Here is a 22523-nt window from a genome sequence, read left to right as displayed (position 1 = left end):
AAAAGTTATTTTGGAATAAAAGTGGGATAGAGACTTGGAAAAAAGTTAATAACAAAATATACTTGTATGTATAAAATTCAGCATACAACTTATATCTAAGGGTGGAGAGCTTTCAGTGTCTTCTGATCACACGCACTTTTATTATGAAACTGCAATCTACTTAAAGTTGTCTACTTATCAAATTGTTCAGGCCAACTTTAAATCTAACCTCAAGTAAAGAAGAGATGATCTTTAAATCAATGAGTATTTCAGCAGGAGGTAGTTGCCTTCCTATATTATATTTCAGTGAAAAAAAATTGACTCGCTCTGTAATTCGGGGTGAGCACAGCGCTGCCTACTACCATGGCCGAAGCAAGATACTGTAGCTGCCATGATGGTGCACCACTTCCCTGCTGTGCAAGTGTCCAGCACAAGGTCAACCGCCACAGAAGCCAGCAATCCAGCATGCTCTGGGGGAGGGTAATTCCCTCCCATCCGGCTTACACATTGACAGCCCCTGTTTGTTGTGGTTCATATGGTTTTCATTTGTTTTCCCCAGGTGCCCTCACTGAGCTCATTGATGGCTGTTTAGGAAGAGTGTAAGAAGGTTTCAAGAGATATCTCAAAGGCAGATCATCAGACCTTCCATTGTGTCATTGCTCACTGTGATGACTTTCACTGCTTCTCTTTTTCCTCATGGTTCAATAACAAATTGAGCTACAGTGTTTGATCCATGTTGTCCCCTGAAGAAGAGAGAAATTATGTTTATGTAGGAAGAGCTAACCCCTTATATAAAGAGCACTAACCACGCTTCTTCAGCATGTTTTACCTGCCTTCACAGCTCCTCCTTGCCTAGAGCTACCTCACCCTCTTAGCTCCTGAGAGGCAGTTTGCTGAATTCTTCAGGGATTCAAATGAGAATTGGAGAAAACCAGTACAAATCTTTTGGAAAGTTGTGTATGGTGTTATTCTTGGTTTAACCAGGATAAGCAACATCACAAACTCTTTTTTTTTGAGCAGAAGAAGGAGAAGGGAATGGGAGAAAGGAGGGAATATTTTGGGGTGAAAAGCACAACTGCAGAAAGGGAGAAGGGACACAAGATATCAACCCACTCTTGACCTCTCAGTCATGGAGACCAATCATGCCATAAACTCTAGCAGGAGAAGCCACATGGTGAGGATGCAATTGCTCTGATAAAAGAAGAGATATCTGCTAGACAGTATCTCACTCAAAACTTGCAATTAACAGGGTGATCTGTTTTTGCTGTGGAGGAGGTAGTTCTGGTTGACTTGAGGCTCTGGGATGTTGTCTGCAATGTTTATTGGTTTTTTCATACAAGAACCAGGGCCCCATGGAAGGCAGTGGTAAGTCCACATATGAGAAAGGTTGATAATAATTTCAGCAATGCCTCACAGCTGTAACTACTGCCCATGAAATGGGAAGACTGAAACTCTTTGCACCTAAACAGCAACCAAAATCCTGGAGAAACAGTTAGATGCAGATTAATTTTCCGGAGGACTGATCAGACAGCTAATACAAAATGCTGTTGCACTCTGACACATTCCCAGATAAAGACAACTTCTTCAGGTGGAGGAGATCGTCCTGGGTCTTTTCTCAGACTGAGGTAAATGGATTTACAGGTCTGGAAAACTATGGCAAAGTGTGTGATAGCACAGTGCAGGAGCCAAGCTGACATTGTCAGGTGGAAAGCTTTTCATCTGTGCTCCCAAGTGTGTCTACCAGTATAGTCACATCTCTAGTCAGCAAAAATGGGATGCTCTTTAAAGGAATAAACATGAAATTTAATCACAAAAATAAGGCATGCTACTTCTTGAATAAGTTTAATTTCACCTAACTTTAGGTGTAGACTGCATGGCGAGTTGCCCTTGGCTCCTCTTATGGAAAGAAAAAGGCTTTTCTAGGGCAAGATTAATTTTGCTGGAAAGCACCAGATGAAGTTAGATGACCTGAACTGTAGAAGCTCCTATTTTTCTCCATGGACCATAAAATGAGCTGAGGGAGACTAGCTATACTGGAGGTAAGTCAGAGGGATTTGTCTGATTTGGGACCTGTGAGGTGGTTCCTCGGACAGACATATGAGAAAAATCTACAGTTTTAAAGGTTTCTATTCCATAAATTTCTATTAAATTATGAAAAGCTCAGAGTTGGGCATCAAAGATTATGAAGTTGGCGTTGAAGCAATAACTTCTTGAAACTGAAGATTTAACCTTACTCTGCAAATGTGAGAGTTAGTTACACTTAGAAAACTGATCTCATTACATATTTCCAAGAGCTGTGGCTCTGAGTCCTCCTGTCCTCTCAAATATTGTGAGTCATGATTACATCCTCAGAGACAGTTACGTTTCACTGGACTTGCCCAAGCCCATCTGAAGTAATGGAGCTGCAAAAATGTCAGCAAGAACTGAATCTGGACATCATGAGGCTGCACATAATGAAGAGTGTTTGGCCTCCTTCACTGGTGGTGATGAGGCAAAAGAGGGAAAGAATCCAGCAGGGAGTTGGCAGGGTTGCCAGGAGAGGGAAAAAATGTGTAAACGTAAAACATTTGCTACAAAATGTAGGGAAAGACTATGAACATGGAGTCCCAGGAGAGATGTCCTGACAGTTGCCATTTGGAGGAAAAGCTGGGTTTTACATTAGCAGATCTTCCCTTTATGCGTCTCAGTGTACTTTGCTTTACTTGGGAAAATGGATGAAGATTGATCTGCAGCATCCCGATACTCTTGCCCAGATGTGAAAATGTCTCTCTATGTTTTCAAAAATATCCAGTCATGCCTACAAAAAATGTGGCAGTGCTTACAGCTGAGCCCTTTCCTGCAGTGCTGTCCAAGATCATCTCATTGTTTCCTGTCCATCTATACCCCCGTTGGTTCTTGTCCTGCTTATATTATACATTTTTTGGCAGTGGGGACATTCTGTTGCAGAGTGCTGTGCACTTCAGGCCTCTCAAGGGGTCACTGCAACAGTAATATTATGTTTTGTTAACTTCGTACAACGTGCTATGTTCCCTGGTACAATCTAGTGACCTCAGAGAATGAGTGGAAGTCATTCTGCAAAAAGTGTATCATTTTACAGTTCCAGGACCCTGCAAGCCCCAGCATGACATTTCTACACCATTTGGAAATTTGTATGATGAAGCTGTACCTACACCAGTAAAGAAATGACCCTGGGAACATCCCTGGCTCCAGGACCAGCTGCCTACCGGGAAAAGCTCCTGGAGTGCTCTATCTCGGCAGCAATTGTTGGGGCATTGTGTAGGAGAGTTTTAGTTGGCACAGGGTGAAAGTGTGAAAACAACCATTTCATCGACTTTATGGGGTGGGTGATTGTGTTTCATTTAAACTACTAGTATGGGAACAGCCATAAGTCAGAGCGAAGGGTCCTGTCTGCAAGATGGTTTGAACAGAAAGGTGTGGGAGCCTTCTTCCCACCATTTTTATACCCGTACCAATAGCGAGTTTGATCATGCTGGCACATTAGGCTTCTTGAGTGGTGAGGAATGTATTCATCTGTCAGTGAACTCAATTGCTTTCAGGTACCCCCCTGACAGAACAACCAGGAGAATTGCCTGCTCATAATCAATGTGTCATGTAAACCTTGCATTGTGTTCAACCATTGACTTCATTGCTTTTCTAATGTGCATGAATCTCCTTCCAAATAACAGTGGTACAAAGTCAACACAGTGTAGTATGAACCAATTTACCAGCTACTGCTTGGCATGAACATTGTTTTATGTGTTAAAATTGTCAGGCCTCATAGACTATACAGTCCTAAATTCAGGTGGTTGTCTATTTTGGTAAGTAACTGCTTTTGCATAACTTCTAGAAATTTAAGGACATTTATGATTAGGAAAGACTAGAGAGCTGTTTTTATAAATATTCATTCACATGAAAAGTTTTTAAAAGTTTCCTTTTTTTCTTTAAACAAACTGTCTGCTTACAAGCCAAAATTCAAAATCCAGCTCAGTTTCTAGAGATTCATGATCATTGGGTATCTCTTGAGTTCTGTTCCCTGAGGATTTGTGGTTATGGCTGAACTCTTTTCAGTGCTGAAATAATCCTCAGTGCATGAGGAAAGTATAACATTGGATGCAATTAGTTTATTATGCCCATGGAGAGTTTTGTGGGTGAATTGGCTGTATTCAGTAACAAAAGCAAGAAGGAGAAAGTATATGCCAGTTTCCATCCATGAGGAAGAATTTTGGAGGAGAATAATGATTCAGGTCACTGACTGTTTATGAGAAGCAATTTGGGATGATTCGGTATTTTGAAGCTGATCTTTGTGACTGGGAACATTTTGTGCCCCTTTTCTATTTATTCTCGGCAGTTCTCAGTGACCGATAGCCATCTGCTTGGAAGGTCTCTGCAAAAAAGTCCTCTGGGATGTGCAGTCACAAGGTTATATCTAGACATCATTTCCCAGAGAGCATCACTGCAGCTGATACTGGCTGAGGTCTCACAATACATGGGGAGACTGAAAGAGCAGGAATCTAAACACCTATGCATTATGAGACATTCATGGCCTGATTCATCTGAGAAATCCATTTTATTAGGCACTGCTTTGAGTAACTGTCCAAGCTCAGATGTCTAATTTCATATTTGAAAGAATAAGACACTTTGAAAGACACTAGTTCCAGAAGACGTTTAATTTGTAGGAACTGTGCCTTTGAGTCTTTTGGATTGTTGTCAGCTTAATTCTTTATTTTAAGATGCACTAAGACTTCAGAAGTGTGATTCTGGTTAAGAGCTAAACAGAAACTTTTGTTCACTGGCATCAAACTTTTCTTTCTCACCAAGGTCAGAATTGGGCTGGAAGGTATTTTTCATTTGGTTTATGTTTTTTTAGCCTAAAAAATGCAGGTCTGGATCAAGGAAAATAATTTACATCTTACATATTGGCAGGAAAATCCCAAAATAACTTTTGAGTCTACCTGACACAAATTTTTCCATTCAGGTCCTTTAATTTGGTCAGCAAAGTTAGACTACCCCATAATTAATGCCTTTCTACTGAGAGCTACACAAATGTGGCTTCAACCTGTGTCCTATCTGGCTATGTCAGTGAAAAAGGCTGTGCTCCAACTTCCATATTTTCTTGCGTGCTTCCCTACGTTCTGTTTCATTCCACTATGTACCTGTCATTGGCCTCATGACTTAGCTGAAAAAATAAATATTTCTCAAAAAAATCTGTCAGCGCTGCTAAAAGAGCAGCTTGTCACAGCAGCACTGTGCCGAGCCGCCAAGCCGAAACTGTCCTTTGGAAAAATTAGTTTCCCATGGAAAATAAGCATCAGCTTCCCATAAAATATACAGACTTGGGACAAAACACTTTTTGGTTCAGACTTGTTTAGCCTGAAGTTATGGCAGCGTGTAACCCTTGCAGAGAAACCTTCGATGATTGGTCTTTGTTGTCAAGGTTGGTTTTAGTTTAATTGATTATTTATTTACAGGGTAGGCATTTTTCATTTATGCTTAGGTAGCTGAGCTTGCAAATTCAGATACTGCAGTTATTGAAAAAACAGTGAAAAATGCACAGCCCAGACTCAACAATCCTTTTCTATACAATATTCACCAGCATCTAACAGAAACAGCTGTTTCTCGCAGCTGGATCACTCTCCTTTGGGTTTCGTGAGGAAAGCTCTTGGCCTTCTCTTGCCACAGCACAGGAGTATTGCTGAGCCCTGTGGCCTGGAGGACGTTCCCCAGCAGCCATGACACAGGTCACAGTTTCCCAGTAGCTCCCTCTGCCTCCAAATTACAAATTATTGTGGCAGTTGCCACTGCCCATCATCAGGGCTTTCAAGAAACACAAGAAGCAAAAAGCAACAGAAATGCAACAAAAGCAAAAAAGCAAATCCCACACCGGAGACAGCGCAAAATGCTGCCTCAGCCTTCATATATCATAGCAGGCCTAATATAGACCTGGCGATGAGCCGCTCTCCGCGTAAATGCTGGCCACGGCTTGGGAAGTTGTGGGTCAGGAATGCACTTCATGCACTCCAGCAGCCAAGGAGAGTTCAGTCCTCAGGCATGGACTGGAGCTACTCCAGAGTGAAACCTCCTCAAACATAGAGACGTGTGGGTGTTGAGTCTTTGGCACTAAATGGTCAAATCTACTCCTTGTTGGGGAAAGGCAATTGTTAATGCGAGCCTTAAAAGACATGGACAATGCTGTCAGCTGTTACTGTTGGGCAGCCTGGGACAAGTCACATCTTCCTCCTTTGCCTCAACTTCTCTGCCTTATAAGCAGGGGTAATAGTGCTAACAGTCTTCTTTAAAGTAGCTTGTGATTTTCTGATAATAGTAGTGATTATTGCAATGATGACATCGTTTTGATATAATGATCATCATACCTACATGGTCAGGAGATTGAAAAGATTTTGTCTTTTTTTTCTTTGCTTTTTTTTTCTTCTTACTGCCCTCTGGCTATAGTAGGTAGAAAAGCCAAAAAGCTACTTTCTTTGAAAGACCAGTCTACATTTAAAAGAGGAAGAAAACACAACAAATGAGAATCCAGTAACAATATTCCATACCCTGCGGAAGTGCAGTTTAAATAAAAATACTTGCAGCCAGAAAGTGAAATATTCAAATCCCAAGCACTGACAATTAATGTTAACTTACATTTAAAGGTTTTTAATAGTGCTTACTGCGCAGCTTTAGATCTCTTTCTATATGAAAAAGACAAATCACTGAAGCTTTTCATAAGAACATACATGTTGCTACAAAGATGGAATTTTGGATCAGAGGTAAAAGGGTGAGACTTTCACCTATCCTAGGATAGCATGATACATACTCCTCACACAGTAGTCTAGCAATTAAGCATCCGTGTGAGATGTAGCAACCTGCATTCAAGTCTTCTTTGCCTAATTTAGATCAGGGTCTTGATCTTGACATCTCATCCTATGTTGAGCGCTCTGTTTCTGGACTTTGGAACCATTTTTACTCTTGCCCTGTGTACATTTGGTTACTGATATGACAAGCAGAATACCTCATCCATTGTAGATTCTCAGTGACCAGGTGGGTAGGGAGGTGACAGGAAACATGTGGGATTAGTTTATACACCTTTGGTCAAACCAGGCAGAGTTTGTGTGCTGGGATCCCACATTCCATAACAGTACTCTTAGGGCAGGCCAAGGCTTATTCTGCAGATAAAGTGATGCTTGTCACTGCTCTTAATGATCTCTTGTTCATCCTGATGTGGAGCATCTTCTATTAAATGGAAAAGTCTTGCTGGGATATAAAAAACTCCTTGGTCAATGACTATCTGTAAGTCTGAATGTGATGGCTGAGCATACATACAAATTTGTCTTCAAATACCAGGTTGCTCCTGGCACCACATTGGCACAGGCTGAAAAGACACTTCAGCCTGTGAACAGTGTGTTCACATGTGATTTAGGGTGTTCTCCATCGAATCAGCCCAGCAGAACCCACATAGCATGAACCTTCCTTCAGAAACTGGGTCCTGGCCCTCATGCTCACACATCATGCAGAAGCACAGAGTGCACGCTGAACAGCATCAGTTTGCTTTTTTCCTAGAGTCCTAAAAAGCCTGCTATAAAACATGGTGGAGGCAGTTATGGGCAAATGACAAAACAGGTTAAAATAAAGTACAGGCTGGGATCTTAACATTTAAACAAACACATGCTAAGCCAAAACAAATGTTACCTGACATCCAATTTCTCATGGCAGCTATCTGGTACTCTACACCTGTGACTGATGGATGAAAAATCTGGGAGTTGGAAATGAGAAGAGCAGCTTGCTTTACACCATTCAAGGGTGTCTTTGAAATTAATAGGTTGCACACTCCAATGTGGAAAAAGGGGAGATGGGGAAATGGCTGCAGTCAGAGAAGACAGGGTTGGCTGGAGAATGCACCCAACAGCCAAGTCTGTATCTGCAGACAGGGATGTGTTTGGCTCAGCTGGAGGAGTCTGATGAGAGGATGTGAATACTTGGGTTGTCTGTTGCAGAAGAGAGAAGTTTCCTCTTGCTCCACATCTTGGAGGATCACTGACCAGGATGGTGAGAAGACCTTCCAGGTCTGCTGTGCTAATGGTAAGCGGCCATGCAGGGAGAGATGTCAAGCCAACAGTGAGTCAAGCCCTCTCTCCATGGGACAAGCAGCCACTTCTTCCATCTTCTTCTATCCTTCTGTAGTGCAACAGGACAAAGAGGGAGGAGAAGCATTACTGCAGCAGATGAAAAATCCTGTAGGAGACTGCATGGACCTAAGTCTATGGTGTTTCCAGGTAGTAGACTTATTTAAAAAAAAAAACCACCCAAAACAAAACAAAACAAACAAAAAAAACCCCAAAACAACTTCACAGACTGAAGTTAATGCTCCCTGGTGAGACCTAAAAGCTTCCTCCTAAATTCTGGGAAAGTTCACTCTGAGATCCAAGCATGGTGACTCACATTCACCTCTAGCAGTAAGACAAACTGTACTGCAATATTCCCCAACATACATTCTCAACACTACTGCACAAATAAATCATCTTGATCTACTTCTAATTGAATACATATTTTTCACATTTTTGAAATTATTCTAGTTTCATTCCATATATTTTTTACTTTATGAACTATATTTTGTATATTAAATTTTATACTGGAAACAGGGAGTTGAACCTTATTTGGGCTCACAGAGCAAACTCCAGTATCATGAGTGGGAGGAAATGGGTTTATTTCTTACCACTCCAGGAAGCCTCTAGGTTGCCATGATGGGAAACAGAAAAAATTTCTTATCAGTGGCCAAAGGGTTATTGCAGAGAGAGAGTGTCTTTCTCTCCATGGATATGGTGATACAGAGAAAGAGGAAAACCAAAGGCTAAGATACAGAATGGGCCTTGAGAAAGCCTAGACTCTAGCCTTGCTTCATCATCCATTTCCCATCGGACAAATCCTCAACCTCTGATTACTGCAGTGCTCTTAGTGATAAGCAAGGACAGCTATTCTGGAGACCTGTGAAGTGGCCTGAAGTACCCACATGGGAGACAGCTGAAAAATGCCACGCTCATTGTCCTCATGTTGTAAACAGCGTATCTTCATACTGGCTGTGGCACTATTTTTTCCACCTGGAGGAAGAAACTCAAATACAGTAATAGGGCTTTACATCTAAATAATAATCTATCCTTCTGTCTGTGAAAACCCAAAGTGCTATACAGATGATAAGGGATAAAACCTGTGTCCTGTGAAATGTGTGACAGTTTGCCAGAGTCACTTCTTTTCAAAGGCAATGAAGAAAGTGTTTTTTATTATTTTATTGTATAAAAGCAGCCTGAGGAATTTGGAACAGGCAGACTTTTGCCAAAATTAAAGGCTCTATTGAAAGAGTTCCTATGGCCCAAATCCTGATATGGTGGAGAGATCTCTCTCTCTCTCGATATATATATATAGATATATATGTTCTAGTACAATAATACTGATAATATGAATAACCATAATACAAAATTCTGCCAATTCCAATTAGCTGTTACAGATACCATTCTTCCATCCCATGTGCAAACATACAATTTGACCGCCCTTTACCACACAATTCCCCCTTGTGAGAGCAAGAACTAAAACCTCAGAAAAAAACAGAAACAGCTGTTTACAGGCAGCATAACTGTGTGGTTGCATCTACTAAAGCCCTTTCCAAGGTTCCTCACCACTACCAGTTTTTTTTTCATTGTTTGTTTAGTTTAAATGAACTATTTTGAACAATGACAGAGAAAATATTGAAATATTAACATATTTAGGCCTGCAGAATCAGAAAGAGGAAAAAAGCTGTGTCAAACTAGTAGAAAATTGCTCCAAACTACCCACTGATTGCATGTGATCCTCAGCCATCCCTTACCCTTCCCACACACCCACTGAGGTCAGAGTTTATCTGTCCTCAAGGGCAGCCATTTTTCAGAGTATTTTTTGCTCTTTTTGTTGTTCCTAGAATTTGCATTCATGCTCAGGGTTTCTTAATAATTTTCTCTCAAGTGCTTTAGCAGTATCACACAGGTTGTAGGATGTCTCCAGAACAAACAAAAAACCAAACCAAAACAAAACAAAAAAGTTAACTGTGCTGAGAACAGCGCATGGACAGGGACTGCAGGAGATGTAAGCATTTTTTAAAAATACAAAACATTTCCTCCACTCTAAAGTCAAAGAAACTGAAGAGGAGCATGTAAAAAATGGAGATTTGGGGGCATTTATATTCTTGTACGAATTCTGTATTTTATGTTCCTGGGATTTACTCTCCCAAACTCTCTATGCCCTTTAGAAAAGTATTCTTTAATTTCCTACCTTTTATAGACTAGCAATTACAGCCTTTCTCTTGAGCATGGTACCAGTTACTGTAGACTGTGGAAATTAATTAGCCTGCTTTTGGAGGCTCGGATCCACGTGTAGCTGTCAGGGTCTGTCCAGTAGCCCATTCCCAGAAGGAGCTATGCCAGTGATTGCAGCTGAGCTGCTTTCCTTGGTGATGACTCCTGCTCACTTGCACTGTTGCTCTGAGGACAAATATAATCATCCTGACATCACACATCTCAAGCACTGGATTACTGGAATGCTGGGTGGGATTCACCAGACTGTTGGGTGGGATTTGGTGCACAGATCCAAGCTCTAAATTTAAGTGTGAAAGCATGGACCAGAGACACAAGTCACAGGTGCATAGTGCCATCTCAGATGCTCTTGCTGTCTCATGTGACTGTCTTTGGAGCAGTCTCCATGACCTGTGTTGTATCTGCCAGCCCTGGGCAGATGTCTGACGCTCCATGGCATTGGAAAGGTCATTAAACACCTGTGCTTATGCAACTGAATCATGCTGTAGAACTTCATTAATTACAGTAGGAGATTAGAAAGAGCTTCTGTGTAGATCTCCATATATGGGGACATAATTTTTTTCTTAATTTCCAAGCCGAGTCCCTCTCCTAGAATCATAGAATCATTTAGGTTGGAAATACCTTTAACATCATCAAGTCCAACCATTAACCTAACACTACCAAGTCCACCACTAAACAAATTAAGGGTAGAGTAATAACTAAATTCATGTTTCTTGCCTTGGTGGCTGGATTATTTTTTAATGAAAGTAAAACTAGGAATCATTAAGGTTGGAAAGGACCTCTAAGACCATCAGTCCAACCATCAACCCAACACCACCATACCTACTTAACCATGTCCCAAAGTGCCACGTCTACACGTTTTTTGAACACCTCCAGGGATGGTGACTCCACCACCTCTCTGGGCACCCTGTTCCAATGCTTGATAACCCTTTCTGTGAAGAAATTTCTCCTAATAGCCAATCTAAACCTCCCCTGACACAGCTTGAGCCCATTTCCTCTCGTCCTATCGCTAACTGCTTGGCAGAAGAGACTGACACTCACCTCGCTACAGCCTCCTTTCAGGTAGTTGTAGAGAGCGATAAGGTCTCCCCTCAGCCTCCTTTTCTCCAGGCTAAACAATCCCAGTTCCCTCAGTCACTCCTCATAAGATTTGTGCTCCAGACCCTTCACCAGCTTCGTTGTCCTTCTCTGGACACTCTCCAGCACCTCAATGTCCTTCTTGTACTGAGGGCCCCAAAACTGGATACAGTATTCCAGGTGCGGCCTCACCAGTTCCGAGTGCAGGGGGACAATCACTTCCCTGCTCCTGCTGGCCACACTATTCCTGATACAAGGCAGGATGCTGTTGGCCTTCTTGGCCACCTGGGCACACTGCTGGCTCCTGTTCAGCTGGCTGTTGACCAAAACCCCCAGGTCCTTTTCTGCCAGGCAGCTTACCAACCACTCTTCCCCAAGCCTGCAGCATTGCATGGGGTTGTTGTGACCAAAAGTGCAGAACCCAGCACTTGGCTTTGTTGAACCTCATACAATGGGACCTGGCCCATCGGTCCAGTCTGTCCAGGTCCCTCTGCAGGGCCATCCTACTCTCAAGCAGATCGACACTTCCCCCCAGTTTGGCATCATCCGCAGACTTACTGAGGGTGCAGTCACTCCCCTCATCCAGATCATTGATAAAGATATTAAACAAGACTGGCCCCAAAACAGCCCTGGGGAACACCGCTTGTGACTGGTCACCAACTGGACTTAACTCCATGTACCACAACTCTCTGGGCTCGGCCAGCCAGCCAGTTTTTTTATCCAGCAAAGAGTACACCTGCCTAGGCCATGAGCCGCCAGCTTCCCTAGGACAATGCTGTGGGAGATGGCATCAAAGGCTTTACTAAAGTCCAGGTAGATGACCTATCCACCTGTACAACCTCCTGTAAAGCAAAATTGTTTCCCATCAAGGAGGAAGGTGTATAAAGAAAATCTGCAGTGATGGTGGTCCTTGTGCCCTGAGCAGCTGAAATCCCACAGCTGTTAGACTGCTCATGAAGTACAGTCCTGTGTCTTTCAGTAGCCTACCTTGACTTGAGAAACTGGCAGTGCTCTGCACTCATTTACTTTTATACTTGATGATTAGATGTTTTTGGGAGTGTTTTCAGGCCCTACCACCAACTGGCATAGGACAGCCCAGGTCTCCCCTCTCCTGGTCTCCAGGACAGGTGAGCCACATGCAAGCGGCCTCTGGGGCTGGCACGCTTGGGTTCTCCAGTGGAGATGCCTCTGTTGCGTCCCACAGCAACAAGCCTGGCCCAGCTGGACCTGCTGGTTCAAACCTACCCCATGCCCACATGTAATGAGGTTATCCTTGGCCAGTGAGGCAACCACTGCTTTGGGAACCTACCACTCTGAATCACAACATCAAAGCCATGCTCCAAGGGGAACAGATTCAACAGGAGCATGTCACCTCTTTTATGAAGCAGAAGCAGCAGGGCATATGCCATGTATTGCCAAGTGAGCTAAACACTCTCATACAGCACTCCTCTTAAGACAAGGGGATCTTAGCTTGCCAAAACACCAAATAAATCCTTGGAGATTTGCTTCTTCATCTATAATGGCCAGATCTCAGCAGTTCAGCTCGAGTGAGAAACCTGATCCAAAAATTTTTGTGAACTTGCCTGCCTTTTGTCTCTGCTCCATGTGGCTTGAGAAATATTTCATAATATCTCCTCTAGCCTGTTGACACCTAGGGAGCAAGGGAACAGGGGGATTCAGAAAGGTAAACATGAAGCACACCTTTTCCTCCAAAAATCATGTCAGGTATTTGTGGTAAAGAGATCGGTTCTTGATTCCCTTGGACTTTACTGACCCAGTTTAGATCTGGGATAACAACCAAATGGGCATGACAGAGGGGATGACAACTTGCAGAAGAGGAGAGAGAGAGGATGGGTGGCTATGGACAGGAGTGGATAGGCACATTTTGTACTGATTCTGCTGCTGGAGAATTCAGCAAATGCAGCTTCACTCCCAAGGAATTAAGCAGGTGCCTGGGTTCACTCTAGAGCTGGATCTGACTCCACTGCAGTGCAAGGACCATTCAGCTATCTCAGCACTGTGTGTTTTGCTCCTTGTGCAGGACTCTTGACAACTAGCAGAAACACAGTGACCTCTGATATCCCTTCCTTTGCAATTAAATTATTTTTTTAGTGTGTTATCTGCTACCTGGGAACTTTCTCATTCATTTATTTGCCTTTAAGTGGCTGTCTCCACCACTGTGTCTGCTCTACCTGACATATCCCTAATCTTTTTTCCAAGGAGTGGAACTTCCTAGCTTGCTTTAAAAACTAGATATGTGTCTGTATGCATAAATCTCTAAGCCTCAATAATTTGACTGCTTGGTTATCTCTAGGATTGCCATTTTCATTATGCTTGGCACAAGAAAAGCAGAACAATGTTACTAAAGCAGAGAAGCTTTAGCCCTCAAATCTTGCAATAGCTTTTAGTTTCTGATCAACTGAAGAAAAACCTGGAAGTCTTTTAGCCTATCTTGTTACCCAGTACACACTTTTCTGGCCCCAGATGAGCCTCTGGAAGTGGTTCCAATCCCCTGCTCATCTTTTCTCTGTCTCTGCACAGTTTCCATGCCCTGGCACCTTCCAGCAAAATAGAGCATGCAAATATGGCCTATGACACTTCAACAAGATCAGCCATGTTAGCTGAGCCCAGTAATTGAAAAGGCTGGATCAGCTAGCTTGGCTAATTTTCCTAGAGGTGGTCAACAGAGCTTTCACGTGAACTGCTCTGCAAATGGGGCTGAAAGGTTACCCCTGGCAGTGGGTTGGTAGAAGCTGCTATGAAAGACATTTTCTAGCAGTATAGCTCAGTCTGGTGTGCTTGCCAATAAAAAGCAAAACAAAAAAAACCCCTACTCTTGGAAGGGTATTGATCTCTGGTATTTTCTGTTCAGTAGAGGAAGACAAGTACCATCATCCCATGCTGAGATAGGTGGAAATTACTATTTATTGGAAAGTATCTTTCTTTCCATTGATTATAGAGACTTTGTTAGACCAAATATCAAGACTTTTTGACGGCTAAAGCTGGGCAAGATGTCTCCCACTCACTCCATCACTATCTAAACTGGCTTTATGAGACCTCAGATATGTAAGGCAGTGCACTTGTGAGCAGCATGAAAGTAGACTGGTATACCCCTCAGTATGGACCCTCTGTATAATTGCTATGGGACATGGTAGAAATAGATGGGTGGAGTAGCTTTTTCTTGCATAAACACACTTACTATCAGCCATATAATAGCTGTTATTTCTGCCCTGTCCCTAAAAGCATCCTGGGTGATCAGCAGATGAGAGGTGGAGGGAGGGGTTGCAGATCTTTTCTGTATGGGTGCAAAGGGATGAGCTTGTGACCCTGCATACAATGGCCAGTACAGCTGAGCCAGTACAGCTGGAGAGTTCATCCAGGTTATTCTTCCCCAGATTGAGAACCAGGAAAAAAAAAAAAAGAAAAAAAAAAAAACACAACAGAAAAAAAAAAAAGGAGTCTGCCTCCTGATGTCCCAGCTCTTCCCCAGGCAGTTCAGCTTACACTGCACCTCTTTCCTGGCTCGCAAAACTCTCAGGCTTGGGCTGTGCGTGGGCACAAAGTAGTATGCTATTCAAACAAATGAATGTACAATTTGAGATGCCTGTGGCCTTGCTGTGTCCCAGCTAGTTATATTAATAGGTCACAAGTTAAATCTGTGTGTCTGCTTGCTAACATTTTGAAAATAAAAGCCTATGTGCCTAGCGTTGTCAATAAGGTCACTTGCACAAGGGGTCTATTTAGTCTCAGATTCAGCAAAGCCAGATCAGTGGTCTGGGGAGAAGAAACAGCTACTTGAACTTTATAGGTTAAGAAAATCCCCAGCTAAAGTGGATCATCATTAATAAGTTTCCAGTTACATCCAAAGAAATGTCAACACTGATGTTTTGCAATCAGGATGGTGAGTAATTTTACCTACCCACATTTTTCTAGGCTTTGGTTTTACAAGGTGTTCCCAGATTGAAGCTGTATTGTTCCTTCTCAGGTCCAGTTTGCAGATTTCAAGTGCAAAGCAGAATTTGTCTCTTCCACTCATTTCTTTTTATATCTAATCTACACTTAAAGAGGAGTCTGAAAGTCTCCCTTTTTTTTTTAAGCAGCAAGTCATTGCTGACAACTGGGAACTGTAAACATGATCTTTTGGGCTCAACTGACCCTTTTTAAAGGACTCAACTGAACTGTGACTTCATATTAAAAGTGTGCAAAATCTGCCAGTGATTCAGTCATTTTCTTATCTTGAGCTTTCATGTATGATGCTGTAATAAAAGACAGTCTGAGGAACAGCCATAGCAACACTTGTATTTCTCTGTCATATTCATGGTTTTACTAAAATTAATTAATTATGGCTTCCAGAGGTGCAGACAACCAATATTATGACAGACATAATCAAAAGTCTTACTGAGGACTGGCCAGAAAAATCACAGTGAACAGAGTAGTGCAAAACTATATAAACCAGCCAGATCCCAGACCTTGGTCGATTTATCTGGGATACCTACCTTTTGTTCTTATTCTTTTACTTATTACTTATTTATGCCCATATATCTGCGTAATACTTCATAAAACTTCATACAAGGATATAGACACAGGACACAGCACTGACAATTTCTTTTTGTTAGATTTACAGAGACAATTAGGTCAAAGATGAAAATGTTTATTCACACCAATGAGCCAGTCTCAGCTTCCTGATAGACTCATCAAAGGGCAATAATTACTTTCCCTGAGACCTCTCAATCTACTCCGTTCTTACAGCTGGAGGAGGAAATTACTTTCCCATCCCAGGAAAATTTAGAAGATTTTGATTGCTTCCTCCTATTCAGAGGGATCTTTGGGATGTATCATATTACCAGCTTCCAGAGCCTACCAAAAGGACTCGCACTAAAAGCTATGAGTTCCTTCCAGAATTTGGCCCAGGTATGGAGTCAGTCCTTCAGCCAGGATCTGTTACAACAGGCTTGGACTGAATGCAGATGTGGCCTTCTCCAAAACAGTGAAGAAAAGCTGGTGAAGTACTGTGGACCTAGGTTTGGGAGGAATTGTTGCGGATCTCTGAGATGGGAAAACCTTTCATCTGCTCCAAGACAGAGAGTAAGTAGAAAGTGAGGAGAGCAGCAGTTTCCCATGCAACCCCCAATCTGGGAAAGCAGGTGGAGTGGAGACGAGAAGCCACCTTTCAATTGTGTTTTAATGAACAAGTTGTTTGTTCTTCCGTGTCCTTTGATGAATGGGTGTTTTCCTTCAAAAGCTGACGTTTGTCTTTCATTACGCCCAGCATATGCTCTACTAGGCAGGACCGTTTTTCTACTCTAGATAAATAAACATGAAAATGAATTTATCTTGCAGAAGCATGTTCTCTTTCAAGTCTGGCACAAGCCTGCCCTCTCCCCCAATAAATCTCTGGGTAAATGTGAACTCCTCAGCAAGCCCTCCCCCTTACATCAAATGGAGACGTTTTGCAAGCTCCCATCTCCGCACAGCTAAGGAAAGCTGACACTGACTCCAGGCATTTAAAGCCAGTGATTTAACTACAACTCACAGCTGAATTTGAGAGCTCTTTATCATGAAAAAGAAACTTTTCCAAACCAGAAAGTATCAAAAACCTTTTCCCAGCTAGTGGTGGATAGCATTTTAACCTTCAAATTGTGGGGGTGATGTGAAACAACACTGCCTGTAGGCTTTTGCATGGGATCTACTGTTGGATGGAAGTTGGGTTGTATATTATGACACCAGTTAAAGTGTCCCTTTTGAGAAACAGCCTGTTCACTTGGTGGACAGGCCTGTGGATAAAGCTGGTTGAATCTTTAAATGCAGTACGGTTTCTTTCCAAACTTAGTCCTATCTGTTGTTTATACTTTATTGGTTCACAACCTGATCCTGTGCATAGTTTCTTTGGTTTTAGACATGGCAAAACATGTTCAGAAATGACAACTGCTGAACCTCCGTGTCATTGTGGTCCTTAAACCCACTGAAATGTACACTGAAACCGAAGCACACTGGAGTTCTTTGCAGTTACTCACCTTCAGCACATGAGAGATGTGTCTTTTGAACCAGTTCAGACAGAGAGAAAGCTGGAGGATAGTCCTTCACATTTCTGGACAAATAATCACTCAGCACTACATCAATGAAACTTTCGCAATATGTCAGTATTTTCACAAATATCAAAAGTAGTTTAGTCAAATAATGGCCCTGATTCATGAAAGTACTTAAGCATGTGCTTGACTAACTGCACGTTGGTGTCTCCTTGAAGTCAATGATACTGAGCTGTATCTGTGATTATGTGCATGTTTAAGTGCCTTTGAGTGCTTAACTGGTATCTTGAATAGGACCAGTATTAGTCATTCGGTAACACCTGTCCTATTATAGGAGCATATTAATAAATCAACCCGGTCAAGCTGTGTCTGAGCTCATCTATGAAACATGTTGTGATGGCAACCACTGAGCAGTGCAGTTTCTTTAGCAGACCGTGCCTATTACAGGCACGTCCCTCATGTGCAGGAAGTGGAGGGCAATCCAGGTCTTTTTGAGAAGTTTGATTTTGCAACAGGATGTCCAAACTGGAGATTATTTGATCTATTTCCCTCACTAAAGATTTTGGATTCTGAGGCCCATAAGAGAAATTAGTTCAACATAAACAGGGATTGTGTTCCCTGAGGATTTCAAGCTGCATTGCAGATAAACCCATTATAACTCTTTTGCAAGCCCTGCTAAGTTTCAACCCCCTTGATTAAAGCATAGCATCACCAAAAACAACACTAATCATTGCAAAGGTTGGTGTGATGGCTTGGCCTGGACCATGCCTCAGCCTTACCCCACTTGCCCCCCAAATTTGCACCACCTATGCGTTAGTAATGGCACCACTGCTCGCAATTTGTTTGTACAGCAAGGGAGGGAGAAAATCGCTTCACTTGGCTAAGGAAAAGTTTGACTCCATCCTTCCCCCTTGGACAAGATTGACTTTGGCTGGCTTGCTGATGATTTCTTTCCCAGTAATGGTTTTACTGAGTATATGAAAGTGTCTTGCTTAGCCTGCATTTTGTTCTTAACTGGATTACCATACAAAGAATGTTACAATGAGGCTCTGAGGTCTGCCAGGTCAGCTTGGTAAATGATAGCACCTCTTGAAGCTATAATGGATGAGAGGATCCTTGATAAGATTTGACACTTATACTATATACGTTGTCACAGCAGACATTTTGCTTTTTTCTTGATGTTTTTAAGTCCATAAATACTGGTCTCTAATGTTAAGTATGTGAACCTCACATTAATCATGCTGCCAGGGAGAGCAAAGAGCTTTGCTCATAAACTGAAATGGAGCACAGTTAATCTATCAATGTTCTGTAATGAGGACTATTATAACAAAGTATTTAGGTTGATTTACTGATGGGCTACACATCTCTGCTAATGATCACACATCAGTAAAAGAGCAAAGGGACCATCTGGATCACCAGGAGTTTGAGATTTATTAAATAATGTGCAGATCCTTCCTCATCTCTACTGTAAAGTTCTTAAACTCATTCTGTATCAGTCCACTTTCTCAAGATCAGTCTGCTTGCAGGGCCATCACTGCTATCACTGCCTAGTTTACATGTCTGGGTAGCCTGGCACCTCAATTTCAGTATTTTCAAATATTGCCTTTGGTTTCAGAGACAGGACAAGAGAAGGCAAAGGTACTTTGCTCATCAGAGAGCTATTTCAAAATAAAGTGAGCAACTAAAAAAACTTGAACCAGCCTGAGCAATACTTTTGTTTATTCTTTATACTGTTTAAGTTGTGTCTAGCATCCTCCCATAGACATCTGATCCCTGTCAGGTGCTCATACTAAATAGATACAGAACACATCTGCAATCCCTACCTTGGGAATTTAAAATCTGAATATCATCAGGTTTTTCATCAGAGTAACAGTCATGGGCTCAGGAGGTGGGAATAATTTCCCTTAGATGTCTGCATTAGAAATACCTATGCCTAATGAGCTACTTGCTCATGCTTGGCTTGATTTATGGTTCATGGACACCTCTGGAGCATCTTAAAAAAATGCCCACATGACAGCAGGTGAACCATGCTCAATAAGGTATGCTACGTCACATCTTAAAATTACATTGGTTTTCCTCCTCATGAAAGATTTCTGCCATAGGGTCACTATCCCTGTCCAAGAAGCACCAGACAGTACACTGCCAAGTCTAGGAGCTGGACTTGGGGACACTTGTCTTGGAGGAACAGTCCTAAAAGTATATGGTGGGAAGGCAGTGACAAGTAAAGAACCAGGTCTCCTAAACCCCAAACCAGTTTAATTTGAAGTGTTTTGCAACTGGGTCAATCTTCAGAGCACCCACATAAGGCTGAGAATGAAAGTTCCTGCTTTCAGCTCTGCTTTATCTAGGAGAAATGTCAACATATTAATATAAGTGCACGCACTTTAGGTTTCTTCTTGTGGCAGGTGTCAGAATGAAGACACCAGGTTTATGCACAAGCTCTTCACCTTTCCCATATGGGACCATCTGTGAACTATCCACACAAGTGTGAACATGGACACTCCCTTTCTAGTATGGAAATCATGGCTGTGCTTGGAGGCATTTTGATTGCTGCAGGTGAATTCAGTCTTAGTGGGGGATCAGTAGGACTGATTTTCAGAAACCAGCTGACAAAACTTTGAGTTTATTGAGGGCATCAGGTGAGTAGAGCAGTCTTTAAAAAAAAAAAAAATCCCTTACTCCATTTACACAGGCGAGCAGTGGAAAGAGCATGACCTCTCAGGAAAACGAGGAAATGGGTTCTCTGAAAACCGTATGCAACGGTGGACTGTCAGGTTCTTCCTGCCTGTGGGTGCTCTCCTGCCACGGGATGCAAAGCAATCACCCCAGCTGCACACTCATCAAGCCTGTACAATGCAAGGCAGGCAGGCAAAATTCAGTAGAAGAAATGGGACACGACAGTCTTTTCTTCTAAAAGGTCATCAGTAATACAAACACACTTCTTAAAAGACTTCCTTAGTCCCACTTTGGCTCCAGTTCCATGGGAGAGATGTTCGTGTACACCCTTGCCTGTTCTGTGCTCTGCTCTGTGCTGAACACATTGTACCACCACTCACTTGTAATGAAAAGCCATTGCCTGCTCCAAACTGGCCAAGGGATCAGAAAAGGTGCCAGATCAGAAAATAGAAATGGCCACAGAGCGTCTGGGACAAGAAGTGCCAGTGAATGTGGGTAAGCAAAAGTACATGCTTCTCTCACTGGGCACATTTGTAGGTATCAGCCATGGATGAGGACCCAGAGAGGAGAAAATGCTAACAGGGGCCCAGACTGGGGTCCCCAGTTAGAGCAAAAATAGTTGGCAGGTGTTGCTTGCTGCACCTTACACTTAAAGAATAGTAGGAAGCTATACTTCTTTAGCATATTGAGAGATAGCTAGATTGAACAAAGGAATAACAACGCAAAGAAGTTAGAAGAGAAATTAATAAAAAGAAACATTCAACCAAAAACTAATATATCATTAACGCTTAGTAAAGTGCTTTGCCTTGCCTTCTTCAGGATGTAGTAAAACTTTTTCCCCCCCTGCTTTTTCTTCTTCACTCTCCTTCCTTTAATTTTCTCTCTCCTTTATTTTTTTTTCATTTCTGCATCTCTTGGATCTGAATACACTGAGAGTTCTGGGTCTGAACCTGAACTCAGATCCATATTTAACAACTTGCCTCTCTGTTTTTCTAACAGGTGACTCTGGATGTGAATATTCTCAGACTGTGGGGGGACACAGAGCAGATCTCATCCTGTGTGCTGGGGTTCAATGCCAGCTCTGGTTCTTGTATTTCTCTTATGACCAGAGCTAAATAATACTAAAAATGACTTAATCTGAAATTTTTGGAGTGATAGGAAGGGTAGCTTTGTGAAGAATAGCCCAAGTCTAAATCCTCCAGCTCTTCACAAGCTCATCCAGATCCCAGGTAGCTCATCAGGTTGGTATAACAGTCCCCACCCCATTCACTGCTGCAGCCCCTGCAAGCCCCAAAGACACTTAAAATAGTTGTTATTATTATCTGTGTCAGGGTAGCATCTAAGAAATCTGATTCTTCTGCCTACCAGCAGGAGATGGAGATAGCTAATTAGACAAAGGGGAGCAAGGTGATATTAGATAAATATGACTAATATGATAAGGAGCAGTCAACAGCTCTCTGATAGCTGCATTGGTCATGACAAGGGTCACGGTAAGGGTGAGATTTAGGGAAGGATCAGACACAGACACATGGAGTTTCTTCCCAACGTGAACGCATCATAAAAAAAGTCAAAGCCTGTTGAAAAGAAACTGAACATGTAGGTGAAAAACAATTGGTAATTTGAGGATTTTTACCTCCCACTGCTTGGATGATCTTTGAAGGTAAGCCAAAAAAGGAAGCTTTAATCTCCTTCTAGAGATGCATAAGTCCTGGGCATCTTTTTTTTTTCATATATTCTTCTTATGAAGGTCCTTACTAAGCTAACCTCAGGAGACTGCTGCAGCAGCTTGTCTCCATGCCCACAAAGGGATGAGGATTTGCAATCTGCCTGCAGCTGATGCAGGAGCTAGGCTACAGCCAACCCCTGTCACCACACCTCCCGACAAGCAGTGGTGACGCTGCTCAAGGTCACTACTGCATGTGTGTGATGATTAGTGGGCTTGTCTGGAAGGGCTGCAGCTACAGGCAGTAAGACTTCATGTTGCAGGACCTAGGTGAGGAGACACACAGGGAGATCTCAGCAGCCCCATGGTCTTCAGTTTCTGAAGGGGGAGGATGAGCATTAGCAGTGGAGTTTTGGTAGCACAGTAGTTGTGCTAATAGTGCAGACATGTGTGCAATCCCGGATGGCAACAGTAGTTATGGATGGGTCAGCCACAAGCCTCATCTATGAAGGCAACCTTTGGATCTCTATGTTGTTCAAACACACTGCTGTTTGTTGGCTAGCGATCCTGACAGGAGATTTTCCTAACCCATTTTGGACAGATAAACAACATCCTGGTTGTCCCATCTCTGAGACACCCTCTGTCCCCAGTGGACCCTGGGAAACATGTAAAGCAAACAGCATTTCTTTCTTGGTATGGAACACCTGTGAAGCCTCTGCTTATCTCAAAGGTGCCAAGGGGGTTAACAAATAATTTGTAAAAATGCCTTGG

This window comes from Pelecanus crispus, chromosome 4 (genome assembly GCF_030463565.1).
Source record: "Pelecanus crispus isolate bPelCri1 chromosome 4, bPelCri1.pri, whole genome shotgun sequence".
Lineage (NCBI taxonomy): Eukaryota > Metazoa > Chordata > Aves > Pelecaniformes > Pelecanidae > Pelecanus > Pelecanus crispus.
The sequence above is the reverse complement of the archived record's forward strand: the minus strand, read 5'-3'. Positions refer to the sequence as shown.